At 43.4% G+C, this 16,035-nt stretch overlaps 1 pseudogene; it reads left to right on the top strand.

The window, feature by feature from the left end:
- The first annotated feature begins 298 nt into the window (after nt 1–298).
- LOC130028086 (ubiquitin-40S ribosomal protein S27a-like) overlaps nt 299–16,035 on the top strand; it is a 53,904-nt pseudogene continuing 38,167 nt past the window's right edge.

Here is a 16,035-nt window from a genome sequence, read left to right as displayed (position 1 = left end):
CTCTTAGGAGCTGTGTCTTGTAGTTGTTTATAGGGAGGCTGAGCTCAGACTTTTTTCCATTGGCCAGGTCAAGCAAGGCAAGCACCTTACCCACTGTACTTTCTCTCTAGCCCCCGGGAAAATGTTTCTGAACCTCTGAGAATGAATTTAAAATCAACCACATGACAAATCCACAGCTGTTTAGGCAGCACTAATGCTTGTGGCATTTCTTGGGCAAAAAGGGGGTCGTGAGTAGAAAACAAACAAAACCCAACAAACAATCCAAAACTGTAAGAAGGCCTGTGTGGAAGAGAGCAGCATGGAGGATGGGAATGATCATCATATAGAGGCCATGTCCAGCCTGCCCCCATCCGTCATCATAGGTTTTGAAAATGGTGTAGATGATCTTTTCCTGACAATGAAGCAAATGGTAAGCTGGGAGAGTCAGGCCCCGACATGCAGGCAGAAGGCTGTATAAGTCTACCGCCCCCCATCCTCCAAAGTCCTGGACAGGTGTGAAAGGAAGCCAGGGTTTGTCTTGCAGATTCTCTCAAGTAGCAATGCAGGCCTGGACCCTGGGAGATCCTACTCTCTCCTGGTTTTTGTCACAGATTCCTGCAGCCTTGGGCTCTCAGTGTAAATAGAAGTCAACAGAAGGCCCAGGTGCCACCTCCTCATCTTCGCCCTCATCCTCCTCTTCCTTTTTTCTTCTTTTCTTCTCCTTTTCCACCTTCTCCTTTTCTTCACTTTTCCCTCCTCCTTCTCCCTCTTTTGCTTGTCAGGTATTGAACCCAGGGCTTCAAACATTCAAGGCAAGTCTGAGCAACGTCCCATCCGAAAAGTCATTTCTTTGAAAATCTTTTGCTTGCTAGAGAAACAATATTATCCTTTCTACATTTTCTCTGGAATGTATATTTTTTTCTCTAGAATGTATTTCTTTCTCTAGAATGTATACATTCTCTAGAATGTATATTTTCTTCTAATGTGTTTGGAATTTGGCATAGAAAGCTCTATATATTACCCCTTAGAGGTTGTTCTGGGTTGGAGCAATAGCACAGCAGGTAGGGCGTTTGCCTTGCATGTGACAGACCCGGGTTCAATTCCTCCATCCCTCTTGGAGAGCCCGGAAAGCTACTGGGCCTCTCCGCCCTCACAGCAAAGCCTGGCAAGCTACCCATGACATATTTGATATGCCAAAAACAGTAACAACAAGTCTCACGTTGGAGACATTACTGGTACCCGCTCAAGCAAATTGATGAACAATGGAACGACAGCGCTACAGTGCAATGCTATCTTTTCTCTAATCTACTCTTGAAAACTGAAATAGCCCTCTTCATGAACTTTCAGGAGTCAAATGGCACTTTCTATATTCTGCCTAGAACTCTTCTTTAGCAAGATCCACAAAATCATTAATGTGGTGGTTAAGTTTATGTTGACTTGGGTAGACAAAGGGATACCCAGAATAGACATGACTTCTGGGCGTGTCTGTGAGGATGTTTCTGGATAAGATTGGCATTTGAGTTGGTGAACTCAGTAGAGCAGATGTCTCTCCTTAATGTGGGTGGACACCCTCCAATCTACCGAGGGCCTGAATAGACCAAAGTGGAGGAATTTCCTCCTTGCCTCTGACTGTTGGCTGTGAGAGTTGGCTCATCAGTCTTCCCTTCCCTAGAACTCGGACTTGCATTGTCAATTCCTTGGCTTCTAGGCTTTAGAACTCATTTGAATTCAAACTATAGGCTTTTCCTTGTGTTTCCAGTGCACAGAGAGTAAATTCCCAGATTTCTCTGCTGATGCACTTGCTTGCGTCAAATCTTGTGACAGCTTGATTGCCTGTTGGTTCTGCTTCTCTGCAGAACACTAATACAGCTCCCTAACTCTTCTGCCTCACACAATCCACAGTTGCCCAACACTTCAATATATCTTGAATCACTGCCCTTTTGTCAGACTCCAGAAATTAGTCATTAGAAGTGGAGTGATGGGTATGAGAAATGGGACAAAATACAATGGAGGCTGGTAGAAGAGGAAGGAAGTTTCTAGTAGATGCTGGTCGATAGTTAGAAATTTAGGATTGGAGACTAGCACCCTACTCTGTGCTGACTGTGTGGGTTCAGATAGCTTGGTTCTGGATCAGTTGTGTCGGAGGAATTGCACCCGAGATTCCACACTTAGTCTGATTCAAGCAATATATACTGATCTTCAAGCAGATGCTGTAAAGGGATTGGGCTTTGGGAGATTTTGTCCATTTAACGTGAATCATGCTTCTAGCATCCCATCCAAATGTTCAAGAAATGTCAATGCTGGAGTCTAAGGTTAGATGATGGCAGACTATTTCTGCAGATGGCAAGGTCACAGAACTCATCACCTTGTACATTTTCTCCTGTTTGTTTTTCATCAAGCAGTATAGAATCCCTTTCCCTCTCTGTGGGTGCAAACTGGTCATGAGTCTGCTTGGACCACAGAATTAAGTAAGAGAGAACCTGCAGCTTTTCACTATCCCTTGAATTCTTAAGTCACCTTACAAGAAGCCTGGGGATTCTCCTAGAACAATAACTTGAATATGAGGACCTGGCTGGCAGCAGTGTTGATCCCTAGACACTTGAGTGATACTGCAACAGCTTATTTTAGTCCTAGCTGATTTTCCCTGTGACTGAAATCATGTGGTCCGTCCATCCACACAGGCCAAGGGTACTCAGTCAGTACAAAGAACCCTGAGAAATAACACATGTACTGCTTTAATCCATTCGGATCAGGAGTAGTTTGTTATGCAGCATCTTATCACTGATACAAACCCAGCAGGAGGCTTGTGGGTTGGATCTGAGATGCTGAGGATTTTGAGTGCCTTTCAAAGCAGTCATTCGCCTTGCAAGGCCCAAATAACCTGGGAACTCAAAAATCATCTTTAGGAAACCTTTCTATTAGGACCAAGCAGGTGTTTAATAGAGTTCTGCATGTCCCCCTCCTCTTCCTACCCAGCAGCCTGTTCCCTGTGGATTGTTGAGAATGTAGCGAGAACAGCCACAACAGCTGGCAGGAACAGCTGCAAGGTAGACAGGCACATGGAGTGTGATTATTGAGAAGTGTGCAGGGTGCTAGGATCAAGGCTATGCCCGTAGGGGAGGCTGCATGATCTGCCCAATCTTCCAGGGGATTCTCGCCTCACTGGCTGCAGTGGCATGCAGGTAGAGCAGTGCCTTCAACACATCGTGTGCTTTCCTGTCTTCGTACCTTCCTGACGCTTCCCTCTGAAGTATCCACCCTTTTCATTCACCAGAGGAAATCCTACTTCATTTTAAAGACTCATTCACACATCTTCTCTGTGATGCTTTTTAAAACCTGCCTGGGCAGAGGCAATCGATCTTGCTCTGCTCCCACTATGCACTTCTTAGAATACAATTAGCTCTTTGTACAGTCTGACTTGTCTACCAGGTGCTTTAGCTAGGATCATTCTTAACTGAGTAAACCAGAAAGCTCTAAAATCACAGCATTTTCAATATGCTAGAACACCCCTCAGAGACAGGAAGCTACACGCTAGTGAGTTCCAGGGAGGCACCCCCATGGTGTCAGGGCTCAGACTTTTTCTGGTTCTTGTTCCACTGTGAAAAGGTTCTATTGCAAAGGTCACTTCAAGGTCAAAGTGGTTGGTAGAAGTCCAATCTTTATGTCTAAATTCTAACCAGCCAGAGGGAAGAAAGCTTAAAAGGGCATATTCCTTCCTTTTAAGCACATATTAAAAAAAAGCACACAGATCTTCTGTTTATGTGAAGCTTCAGGAGAAGTTGGGAAAGGTGGTCTTTAATTCCAGCTGAAATGGAAATTTATATTTCAGAGAGAGAGAGAGAGAGAGATGATAGCTATAAGGGACAATTAGGGGTTTTTGTCAAGGTGTCATCAATCTTCCTCATTGGAATACCTTCTGAAGACCAGGAAACGTTCCCTGAGCACACAAGTCCATGTTCAGTAGACAATAGCAGTACTCTTGCTTGCTGGTTTGAGGCCATTACCTCTTTTAGGGGTAGTACAAATCACTGTTAATTGTACTAAAAATTTGTCTGTGGGCTCTAAGTCCTGCTTTCAGCCTTATACTCTTTTTCCTCATATTGTTCACTGCTCTCTTTTGCTCCTTTATTCCCAGACCCAGGGGTGCGCTACAGACTTGGGATGCTATGTTGCTTTCATGGGCTAGGAGATGGTAGGGAAGCTACATATTTTAACTGGAAGTCAGGATACCTGAGATCAGTTTGACCCTAGGAAAATGGGATTCTGGCAACCATGTTTACATCAATTACTTCACCTATTTCTGCAGAATAATAGAGATGTGCATTATCCTCCTCCCAGAGGTTTAGGAAATACATTAAGCAGATTCAAGACCATGTGTATTTTATGAGACTGTTGTGCTAAGGAGACAACTAAGATCATGTGTATTTTAGATTTGCATGTACAAATATGAAATACAGTCATAAAGGATTATTATGCTATATGAATAGGAAATAAGCAAGTGAATAGACTCCTTGTGTTTTCTCCCCACCCCCACCGGCCGCCTTCCCCACCCTGCAGCTGGTTCCCAGAAGAGAAAGGATTGGGAAGAGATTTGACCTTACCCTCTTCCTCTTTCCCTGTGCTTCCTTTTGCCTATGCTGCAGCTCAGAAACGAGAAGTCCTTTTTAAGTCTATGGCATTTCTCCCAGTCATCCCTCCTAAGGGCCTGGAATGACAGGGTGATGGATGATGCTGTCATTGCCCTGAGATGGGGAATGTTTGCTCTAGCTGGACCTGGAAGGGCCCTGCCATAGATTTTCTTGGTATTCAGAGTCCTGAAAGACATAAACTAAGGAAACTGCAGGGTCCTAGGGTGGACTGGACCAGTTACTCACTCCTGGGAGTTTGTAGGCACTTCTTGACTTTTGAAGAATATACTGTGTCAGAATAGTTGGAATGAGAAGGGAGGTGTACAGTTCATGTGGACAGAATGGTTAGGGAGATTCCTGGGACCTCATTGTTCCCTACTCCTACTGGTTACTCACTGTTTGGCTCTGCTGGGGATATGCGCAGAGTAGGACAGAAGGTGATCCTTCTAGAATGTCCAAATGAGTGGTTACTACATTGGCTGTCCTGCAGCCTATATCCTGACCATTCCCTTTGCCTGTGTTCAGAGAGATATAATTAGGGGCCAGGAAGGACTCAGGTCTTGGTGTGAAACTCAGGCAGTGAGGATCAGCACCTGTTGGGCCTTATTGGGATGGGAAATTGGCTTATCTGAGCCAAGAGGATTATCCAAGGCTTTCTCTGTTCCAATGAGAGTTCAGAATCCTGCTCTCATCTCCCATGCTTAAAGGTCAGAGCTTTAATAAAGGTCACAACTTTGCCAAAGGGGTTTCTTCTGAAGGGGTGACTGTCACTTTCACAGACTCATTCTCTTCATACCTAGAGAGCATCTGCCCTCCTATGCCTCGAAGGGCAGGATGCTGAAGTACTGTAGCACTGCACTGTCCTCCCGTTGTTCATCGATTTGCTTGAGTGGGCCCCGTAAAGTCTCCATTGTGAGACTTGTTGTTACCATGTTTGGCATATCGAATACGTCACGGGGAGCTTGCCAGGCTTTGCCATGTGGGCGAGATACTCTCGATAGCTTACCAGGCTAAAGTACAGTACCAATTAAAATAATGCAGAGAATCTAACTGTACAACTTGAATGAGGAAAATTGATGTGCTCCAATTTCATCAGATCCGAACTGGCCAGACTGTCTACTCCTGTTTGTCCCTATGAACCCATATTGTATCCTTGAGTTATAAGCAAGAAATAGTTCTAATCCAGGGAATGGAGAGATAGGAGATAGTATAGAAAGCGGGTAGGGAGCTTGTCTTTTATACGGTCAACTCAGGTTGAATCCCTGGCATCCTATGTGGTTCCCCCAGTCCACCAGGTGCTATTTCTGATCAAAGAGCCAGGAGAAAGCCCTGAGCTTTGCCAGGGATAGTCAAAAACAAAAGCAAAGAAATAAACTAAAATAAATAGTTATAATCCAAAAAGTGAGACCAAAATAAGGATTTAATCTTTCTGAGAGCTGAGTAAGAGAGAAGATTTAGGGCTCCAAAGATGTTCATTTCTGTGCTGTAAAGTGGCTGCAATGTGTGTGGGGGGAGGGGGGGAGGGTTCAGTGAACTGAAGACTTTGGCTCTCCCCTCTCTGACTGGTATTGCATCTGGCTGCCTCTTCAGGACTTTGATTCCAGGAAGAACTGAGGGAAGTGGTTCTTTTCATCAGCCTAATTCCTGGATCAGGAAACTGGGCAACAGAGAAGCAGGTACTGATTCCAAACCATGATCCCATGGGAAGATGGCATGAATGTAGCCTGATCTGGCTGCTTGAGCAAACATCTGGAATGTCCTTGAAATGTAAACTTTGAATAGAAAGGGAGCTGGGGCCAAGAGGTTCCTGGAGAGGAGGTAATGATGTGGCCAGATCAGTAGTTGAAACAAAGAGAACTAAGCATAAACCACTGTAAGAGCTAAGCTAGCACAAACCACTCCCCAGCCAATGGCCTCGCTCCCTCACCAGCCTAACTCACTTCTCAGTTGGCTGGGGGGCAAGGAAGCTACAACCCCAACCCAGGTGTCTGGAGAAGCAAGGTTTTAGCAGACTGGCAGAAAGTCAGGCAACACTAGGTAGACTAGAAGGTTTAGGAAGGTGGCGTTAATAGGGCAGGTCGTCTGCACAGAGGGAAAAGACAGTACAGGGGAATGGAAAGATGACAAAAGTGTAGAAGAAATATACACAGAAATACCATTAGGGAAACAGCTGTAAGAAAGAGAGAAAGAAGGTCTCAGAAGAAGAAAGAAAATGGGGAAATTTTGGAGCAAGTTCTCCTGTTTTGGAATACAGTTCTTATCTGAGAATGACCCTTGGAAAAAACAAAAAGCAGTTAATATTTTTGAAAGCTCATGACTCTTCCACATAACATCTATACAAAGACAGTGCCTGGTGGCCCAGTGATTCACTCTTTCCTCTGAAATAATTTAAGGAGGTGGGCTCCATGACTCCAGAACAAGAACTGTCTGCACGAGCTTTGAGCTGGCATGCAGGTCTCCAGTTAGGGGTTGTGGAAGCAGCATCCAAGTCTTTCCTTCATGCATTCCTGCATTCAGGTGCATTCAGGCTTGCAACATGCCTTCAGAGGGGGGATGTCTTAGGTAGGGAGGTACCACAGCAACAGAGGCAGGAGTCTAAGACAAGTCATTTAATTTCTTGTATTGGATTTAAAAAAACATTCAGCACAGCAGTAGGGTGTTTGCCTTGCACGTGGCCAACATGGCCGACCCGAGTTCGATTCCTCCACCCCTCTCAGAGAGCCCAGCAAGCTACTGAGAGTATCTCGCCCGCACGGCAGAGCCTGGCAAGCTCCCCGTGATGTATTCGATATGCCAAACACAGTAACAACAAAGTCTCCAATGGAGACGTTACTGGGCCCACTCGAGCAAATCAACGAACAACGGGTGGGCCTTTACTTTTACTTTACTTACAAAGAACCACTATTTTAAAAGTTCCACGCTCACTTGTTTCACAAGCATATTGGGCACTCAGTGACTTTACTATTCTCCTACATTTCTGCAATACTGGATGGACTCATCCATCTATCTGTTCATTTATGCCTTATCTATCCATTGCACAGCCCCTTATTGAGATCTCATCTGTACCAGGCACTATGGAGGTGAGTCCCTGTTTTCAAGAAAATTAGGCTTATACATAAGGATAGATCTTGCAGATTAGAGGGATAATATTTATAGATCACCATGCATAAAGCCTTGGGTTTTTTCTGTGCTAGATTAAAGCAGCCTTCTCTGTAAGGCTTACAGGTATCTCTAGGGTTAGGATCTGGCAACAACATCTTCCGTGAGATGCTATCTCTTTGCCTTGCATGCCTGCTCTGCCAAATTGCTGTGCTTGACTATTGACTTGGTTTAAATTGTTTCCCACACTTGAAATCCAATCCTCTTCCTACTCATTCTCCTAACACTCATATCCAGATAATAGTGTCCTCATTCATAGAGACCCTTATACCTCACCTTAGTTGATCATCCCAGGCTAGGCTAGGTACCTCTTATATTGTTTAGAAGTTTCCCTTCTCAGGACTCTTTCTCCTTCTACTCAAGATTCAGAGGGAACAGGCGTTTGTGTTCCTTGTGGATGTTCTCCAGTACAAAATGCACAGCATAGGGAGAGTTTAACAAAATCTTATTAAATAGAACGGAGAAGTTCTGATATTTTAGAGAGACAGACCAAAAGGACAGGGATGCCACCAATGAATGGGGTCTTGGTGTATGAGGAAGAGATAACTCCAACTAGGAAAACATTCACTCCAAGGTATGCCAAGACACCAGAGGGCTGCAAAGGAAAGCTGCAAAGTTGAAGAGCATGAAGGCTAATTGCATATGTCAACTTGACTGGACCAAGGGCTGCCCTAATATTTAGTTAAACTTTCTGGGAGTCTCTTTTGGAGCATATTGGGTGAGATCAATTTAAAGTAAGTAAACTATTAATGCAGATTACTTTCCCTAATGTAAATGAGCCTATTAAATCAGTTAAAGGCCATATTAAACTTTAAAAAGCCTTGAACTGGACTGATAGTATAACAGGTAGGGTGCTTGCCTTGTACACTGCTGATGTGTACAAGGGTTTCACCATCCCCAGAATCCCATATGTTTCCCCAGCGTTCTGCCAGGGGTTAGTCCTGGACATTGCTGAGTGACCCACAAACCAAAAAATGATAAAGAAAGAAAGAAAGAAAGAAAGAAAGAAAGAAAGAAAGAAAGAATCTTTCTGATCTTTTTGGTGACTACATGATTTCTCATCTGACTGATAGTTTTTAGCAGGTCCAGTATTCTCTTTCTGCCTTTGGTCTTGAAACAATCATCAATTCTTTTTTTTTTTTAATCCAAAATTTGCTTGTTTTTGAACTGTAGTGAATACCTTTTGGCTTTCCTAGTTTCCTTGCTTGATAGTTATAGGTCTCAAAACTTCTCGGCCTATATAATAACTGGGCCCCATTTCTTAGCTCTTACCACACTTTCTCCCTCTTTCTCCTGCCCTCCCCCTTATCACTCATCCCATAAAATATTGATTCTGCTTTTTTGAAAAAAAATACAAATAATGTAAATATAAAGACATTATTGACAAATGCCAATAGATAGGAAAATTCTAAATAATGTCAATATATAATGTCAGTACATAGACGCTGGAAGACTTAGGGACCTAGAAGTGAAATATGGAAGCCCAAGGTATGTACTAAGGTCAGTGTAATGTGCTCTGTGCTCTGGTATCATTGTACTAACTGACAACTCATCCCTAGTCTCCCTGCATCCCAATGACTCTTGCCCTGTTTCGACTTGCCTCGTGAATGAACATGACTTCTGCTCTCTAGAGATTGGGATGCCCTGTCCATTTCTTCTCTAGAGTCTCCTGACCTCTGCTTGACTATGGAGACTGGTTTCAGTTGAACTCTAGAGACTCCTTTAAGGGATGGACCCTCTCTGTCCAATGTGGAGTGATTCTGGCAGAATTGGAAGTCCAGGCCTTGCATCCAGTGCTCTTGTGCTACCTCTGCTCTCCTGGGATGCTTTCCTCTAATATTTACAGGATTACCTTCCAAGAACAGAAAATCTTTTTGGAAATTCCAGCTGTCTCAGCTGTTCAAAGAGTAGCCAAGGGCAGGATTTGCATATGTTCTTGATCTAGCATTCAAAGGTGGTTAACAGTAAGGTGATAGCAGAAGACCTTGGATACAAGGACCCCACTGGGAAGTGGGGGCTGTGGAGAATGATGTCTGAACCACTTGTCCATGCAGAGGCTGTCCTGTTTGAGATGTTGCCTAGGAAAATGCTGGGTTATCCAAAGAGAACCCCTTCACAGCCTGTCATTTGGCAGTCATAACCTGGACCAGAAAAACCACTTATTTCCTGTGGAGTCTGGAGTCATCTGGGTTTATATTTTGACGTTCTGCTCTGTAGCTATGTGCTGGGGTCATCTCTATGAGTATATGAGGCTCTTCTTGCTTCTGTGTGAAGTAGAGAAATGCAGGCCTCACAGGTTATGGTAGAGTCCACTTAACGAGTTTCATATGCAAGAAATATATATGAATAAGTTTAGCATAGAGGGTGCATTTTATATTATCACATACTCATTTCTCCCCTCTTCTTCCAAATTTGCAGAAAAGCATTCTAGATAGTTATTGTCATTTCCTTAGGGACCCCCTTAAGAATTTATTTATTTCTCTATTTCATTAATTCTTAAAATCCTTGTATCCTGCTCCATTATGAAATCTGTGCTAACGGCTTCAGCATTTCTAGGCCTGGATGGGAGGGGGCTGTCTGCTCATTCTGCAGCTATTGGAAGCCAGAAGGAACAGGTTGGTTATGAAAATTGAAACTCACATTCAGGATGGAGTTACAGAGTTAAATGTAAATATGTAATATTACATCATGTTATGATTATGTATTATATAACACATAACTATATATAATTATATATAATATGGGCTGGAGTGATAGCACAGTGGTAGGGCGTTTGCCTTGCAAGCAGCCAACATGGTTGACCCTACCCGAGTTTGATTCCTCTGCCCCTTTCGGAGAGCCTGGCAAGCTACCGAGAGTATCTCGCCTGCACGGCAAAGCCTGGCAAGCTCCCTGTGATGTATTCGATATGCCAAACACAGTAACAACAAGTCTCATGATGAAGATGTTACTGGGCCAGCTCGAGAAATATAATATGGCTTAACATGGTATATTTTATAAGATAATATTTATATTACTATATTAATTAATCAAGTTTAATGATATTAATTACAAAAATGTAATGTAGAAAGAATTTTCATGAAGTAACACTACAATCCTGTCCACAAATATAAGGACTCAGACACAGGGAGACTACAGTAATTTTTGTCTTCAACTTCAAGGAACAAACGCATATCTTTGTAGCTAACTTGGGTGAATAAGTAACTCGGATAAAGGAAATATATTCAGGACTTGTGGATGGTGTAGGTTTGCACTCTCTCACACAACAAACCATCTTGACTGTATAGTCTAACTTGTGCTTTTGCATATAATTAATTTGTGAATTTATTTATTTATCAAGCAACGTGATTAGTAGCAAATTGGTAGCAAATACCATGGCTTCAGCTCTACTACCTAATCTAGTACTTGCAAGATAATAGCATAAATGCTCGCTAAGCAGTGTGATAAATGGTAGGATAGAAACAAGACAGACAGGCATGATCAAAGCACAAAGGATAATTAGAAAAGGCGACTAGCAATATGGGTCTTTGGCAAGCAACGATTTCCCAATGCAATAAAGAATGCCTGAAGTGGGAAGGGAATTCCTTAAATAGAAATGATCTTATAAAAGATCAAAGAAGCATGAGAAACTAGGAAAGGTTCAAAGGAGTTCCTCTGATGGGCTTCAGGGGAGCAGCAGTGTGGCCATGAGGTAGTTTGGGTGTCATGTGAGTATACGTTTGTCTGGGGAAAGGTGGGCCCATACAGCAAGTAGGAGTGTAGTGCCATAGAAGGTGGGACTTGAGGTTTGGGTGGTGGAGTTCAGATAATTAAGGTATGGGAAGCAAATGTTCAATAGATAACGGGAATATTCTGGAGGACTTTGAAGGGGAAAGTGATGAGGTCACTTTTCTTTTCTGATGTTTTGTAGGTATGTCCAGTAATATAGTTTTCAAAGAGGTTCAGTGGGATTGTTTCTTGCTCTGTAGAGTGTAAAGTTTAATTGAAACTGTGTGCACTCAATGCTGCTCTCCATTCTCTCTGGTCTCTCCCTTCTTTTACACCGAGTCCATCCAAGTTTCTCAGACTGTACATCCAACTGAGGATGACTATTAGTCTGTCCCTAATGACTAATTAGACTCTTGCCTCCCAAGAGCAGAGAAAGATCTCCTACTGGAGGTACTGCTGATTATGACTTGAGTTCAATAGTAGGGAATCAGAGCCCTCTGCTAACCCCAAACAATAAGTCCCAGACTCCAACTGTGCCCATCTGTGATCAGTTCACCAGAAATGGGGAATTCCTTAAGGACCAAAGCCATGTATAGAGGGGCCTATAGAAGTTTCTAATTGGTTCATTTTCTCCCTATTCCCTAAGATCAACCTTTGCTTCCTTACCCCTTTTGAGAGCTTTCTAAAATCTGGCATACTGAGATAGCACAGCTGTAGGGCGTTTGCCTTGCACGCAGCCAACATGACCGACCCGAGTTCGATTCCTCTGCCCCCTCGGAGAGCCCGGCAAGCTACCAAGAGTATCTCGCCCACACGGCAGAGCCTGGCAAGCTCCCCATGATGTATTCGATATGCCAAACACAGTAACAACAAAATCTTCAATGGAGACGTTACTGGGCCCGCTTGAGCAAATCGATGAACAACAGGAAGACAGTGACAGTGATAGTGACTATTGCATGAGCATCTTTTTTTTTTTTTTGACTCCAGCATATCATTTGTCATGGACTGGACTAAGTGGTTTTCAGCATTCCAACAAACCACAAGGTAAACTCATGGAGCTAAAAGGAAAGAATAAGGTTGCCACGAGTCATTCGATTGAAAAAAAAAAAACACAGAATGGAGGCTTTGGAAATGGCAGGGGCTTTTTACTAAACAAGAAGACCAATCAGGTCCCTTATTCATTAAGTCAAGACTGTCCCCCAAATCATCTGGAACTTGTTCTTGTTCTTGCTTTCAACTACCCTTGGACATTGATTCTCCAGAGGGGATTGGGGCTAGAGTGAGGATCCTCCCAACTTTTCCAGTAGACCCAGGACTTGCTTTTCCGAGCTTGTACCTCACATCCCACAGGCTCCTCCTGTTGCGTCTCCAGTACCTGACTTACAGTGTGTGTGTGTGTTTGTGTGTGTGTGTGTGTGTGTGTGTGTTTGTGTGTGACACTGGGGATGGGTAGCCTGGAAAGGTGGTGAGTTTTCAGAGGGTAAAAATTGTGGCTGTCTTGAGTCCTATGAAACGCAAGAGGGATCTGGATCATCAGAAGAAAAACTGTGCAGTAAATAATTCTCAATAGGACCCCCACACCCTGCTTCTGTGGGTACTGTCTTTCCTTCATCTATCTATGCTTACCATCTGGTCTTTAGGTTTGGTCTCCTCCTGTCCAGTGACTGTACAAGACACTGCAATTTCGAACCCTTTTATAAAGAGGAACTTTCTAATGCTAGGAAAGTCATAAGTTAGAAGTTTTTAGGATTTATGGGATCACCACACAGTACCCCACCTTGCCTGGAGCAGAATGGGCAGGGTGGATAGTGGACATGGCTCGAAAATCCTCTTGCTGATTCCTCCCAGCATTTTGCTCCAGCTGTGCAGTGGCTAGATGGGTGGGTGGGTGAGGGACAGGTAGATCAGGAAAGGCTTTGAAGAATAAAGAGATTTCACTTTTCTTAAAAAAAAAAAACATTTGGAGAGGTATCTACTGTCTTCTGTATCTAACTGAAGACAAATGAAGTTTTAAATTTTTCCTCTAAAATAATGCAACCCCTTGAGATTCTCAGCATTTTTAGTGACATTTTCCCTTTGTTAGTATTGGAAAAAGGTGATCTGTTCTGATCCGTACAGAAGTTCTTAGAAACCCCATCTGGGATAAATGATGCTAATTTATGCATATTTACAGGCAACTAACTCCATACTCTAGTGAGGTACATAGCCTTGTGAGTTCAAAGTTAACCTTCCAACAACAGTAACAGAATTCTAATTGTGAAAGGTAAGGCAAGCATCTGGCGATGTGGTTTGTTGGGGATGGAGAGGGCATCCTATTAAGAAGTCAGTGAAATGACTTTGGAGCTGTTCTAATAAAATCCTATTTAACTCAGGTTTACTTTTCACCTTTTTTTTGTAATATAAGAAAATCATCTATGTTTGTAATATTTTTCAATTAACTCATTTCTTTCTATTTAAAAAACATTGATTTATTTTGTAATACAATATTGTCTAACATTCTAGGACTCATTTGAATAAATCACTCATCAGCAGTTTCCGTATGTGACATACAGCCCACACCTGCTTGGACTCTGTAGGCTCCCTTCTCGCCACCAGATGCAGGATCTGGGGCTGACAAACCTCTGGGGTCAAAGGCCAGGGTGATCTGCTTTTCACTAAAGCCACAGGTCACCTACAAAAGCACTTGAGGGATCCTATTTCTAATGGGTTGGAAGGTGGAATTGGGGGTAGAGGCTTGTGATGTGCTTGATAGATAAAGTTATTCAAGGTTGGGTGCACTCCCTTTCAATCAGTATGCTGTGAAACCTAGTCCATAAGCTCATGAAGGCAAATATGTTTGTTTCTTTAAGCTTGTTTCGGCTGTTAAAAGAAAATATCACAAATTGTGGGGTAGTGGTGGGGAAAAATTGACACCACGGAATTGGTGATTGGAAGTCCAAGATGAAGCACCTGTAGGTTCAGTATCTTCAGCAATATACCTCCTAGTGCAGTCTCCTTGGCTGCAAACTGACATGGAGGATAGAGAAGAGGAATAGTGAGAAATCTTTGGTTACAGGGCCACTAACGCCTCTCATGGTGGGATCCACTTTCATGATCTAATCATTTTCCAAAGACTACGACTAACATCAATCATAAAATTGAGAGCCAGGGTTTTCTGTTTGATATTCAGATCCTAGTACTGAGGCCTACTTTTTGAATTTTCAATGTGGATTCAAAACATTTCGTTCCAAACTGAGAGTTGGCATAAATCCTACCTCCCAATGTCTGCATTGGTCAGAAAGGGCTCTTTGGGGCCATGTTGTTCAGCCTCTGCCTCCGGGTCTCTGATCAGCATTAATAAATCATCAGGAATGAGGAACACCCTGCCCTATGGTGTGGTGACCTCCTTGCCTGAGCGTGCAGAGAGCAGCTCCTCCGAGATCCACAGACTTGAGAGAGGGGTGGGCAAGTGCTTTCATATCACAGGGCATTTGAAGGAAGCTGTGAACACACCCTGGGTCATTTTCAGGGGAGCAGGGAAGGGCATCTTTTCATTAAAAAAGCCAAGTTGGAATATCCCAAAGGACTCTTTTGGCAGGGACACAGCTCCGGAAGAGTTGTCAATTGCTGGAACAATCCCAAGATCAGTATACTCCCCATTGGGAGCTTTTATTATTTTAAAAATATTAATAGAACTAATTAAATTATAGAGGTGTACACTAGCTCTAATCTGTGGCTCGTCATCTCTGCTCTCCTCCCTCCTTATTCCTGCCAGGCCCCCGGGTACATTGTCAAAGTGTCAAGTGAGGAGGGAAGGAGAAAACCAGGGAGATAAGGCAGAATTGGTATGCCGGGTGAAAGCTCTGGACACCAGGGACTTCTTTTAATCCAGTCTATTAATCAATTTCTCCGTAGAAATTGAATTAACTGTCTTTCATCAACATCACATCCCAGGACTTGAAAACACTGCGTGCAACACAGGAATGTCAATGCAGCGAGCGGGCGTGTGTCTGCCTTCCCATGGAGGTGAGTATGTGAACCTCTTGTTCTTGGCTGCGCCACGTGGCCAGTGAGGGACTGAAAATCAAAGGGGAAGGTCTTGTTCGAGCAGCCTTGAGCCAGGGCTCCACAGAAGCTGCTGCAGCTTTCTGTCCTTTGTTTTTTTCTGCTCATTGACAGCACAAAGTCACAAAAGATTCCCCATTCCCCTTCCTCCTCTACCTCAAACACATTCACCAGCAGATCCCAGTCTGAGTGTCATGTATTTTCTTCAGAACTTGAGTTGCACAAAAGATGAGTGGCTAGCACCCGATGGCCCGCAGCCCTGCTAGCATCATCTTCGGACAAGACTAGTCATCTGTTTGTACTGGGATGATACCCACACAGTTAGGAAGTAGCTTTGCCACACCTTGTCAGTTGCTAGAACAGAATTTGGACAGGGCTTTATGTGGATGGAGCAAAAGCTCCCTAGAGAGGTCAGACACAGAAGGTGTTTCAGATAGATTTGGGTATTTCATTCCTTTAATCTGTTAACTCATAGATATTTATTGGCTGCCTGCACCGTTCCCGGATCTGTGCTAGT

The sequence above is a fragment of the Sorex fumeus genome, unplaced genomic scaffold, assembly GCF_029834395.1.
Source record: "Sorex fumeus unplaced genomic scaffold, SorFum_2.1 ptg000039l, whole genome shotgun sequence".
Classification (NCBI taxonomy): domain Eukaryota; kingdom Metazoa; phylum Chordata; class Mammalia; order Eulipotyphla; family Soricidae; genus Sorex; species Sorex fumeus.
This window is presented reverse-complemented; position numbering and strand designations above follow the sequence as displayed.